The sequence below is a fragment of the Odontomachus brunneus genome, unplaced genomic scaffold (genome assembly GCF_010583005.1).
Source record: "Odontomachus brunneus isolate Ranch 3 - 2012 unplaced genomic scaffold, Obru_v1 Obru_scaffold_306, whole genome shotgun sequence".
Taxonomy (NCBI): Eukaryota; Metazoa; Arthropoda; class Insecta; order Hymenoptera; family Formicidae; genus Odontomachus; species Odontomachus brunneus.
Window position 1 is genome coordinate 122,569 of NW_022639756.1, and position 1,035 is coordinate 123,603.

A 1,035-nucleotide genomic window follows, 5' to 3' on the forward strand; every position below is an offset into this window, starting at 1 on the left:
GAAGCGGCTCTCTTTGTTCGCCGTAACACCAACAATATCGATACGACCGTTTGCATGCCCGTGGCAAAAAGAAAAATCTCTTCCTTGTTCTGCCTTTTTCTCTTCTCCCGCCGCTATCGCTCTCCCCCTCCCCCCCCTCTCTCTCTCTCTCTCTCTCTCTTTCGGCCTCCTCCAATCACCACGATTTTAACGATTGCCTTTGTTTTCTCTTTCCTATTGCCATCCGTATCTGATCTTCCGACATCGTTATTGTTGTTGGCCGTCAGTTGTTCCGCTCCGGCGGCTCTCCTCTACGCCTCTTGTTGTGGAAATCATAAACACCGTCAGCGGCAACCAAACTTGGGACGACAATTTCTTATTTCTAGGTGATTGAGAGTTAAAGCTCCGTGAGCTATCAGAGTTCTATTTTAAACCGTGATTCTTGATAAGGATAGGCGACTCGTCTTGACTCCCTCCGATTCCACGTTTTCCTTTGGATCCTCCTCCATCGGGTCGGTTAAGGGAGCTTGGGGACACAAATTATGGGGCGCGGGACCAATCCACTCTTCCGATCCCATTTTCGCTCATATTCACTAAATTTCCGCCAAGTATCACGCGACCGGCGTCCTCGCGTTCGCAAAACGACCTCTGCGCTATAAAATGTGAGACGCACGCAACGATAGGCCAGCGTTGGTCCTCGCACCCTTGTGACGGGTGCCTTCAGGACCACCACGTCACAGTTTATAATACAATACAATACAAAGCGTCTCTCAGTCAAAGTGATAGTGACGCAGTAGGTAAGGTAAACGACTCAAAAACCAGAGGTTCATAGGTTCGAATCTCGGCAATGGTAAGCAAATTTTCGAAGTACAATTTAATTTTAATTAAGTAGCGTATGAAACAATATAAAGTGAAAACTAAAAACATATATATACATATATATATATATATATATATATATATATAATATTTTTTTTTTTTTAATTTAAGAAAAGTTTAAAAAAAGAAAAAAAAGTATATAATTGTATATATTTTAATAAATATTTTTATAATATT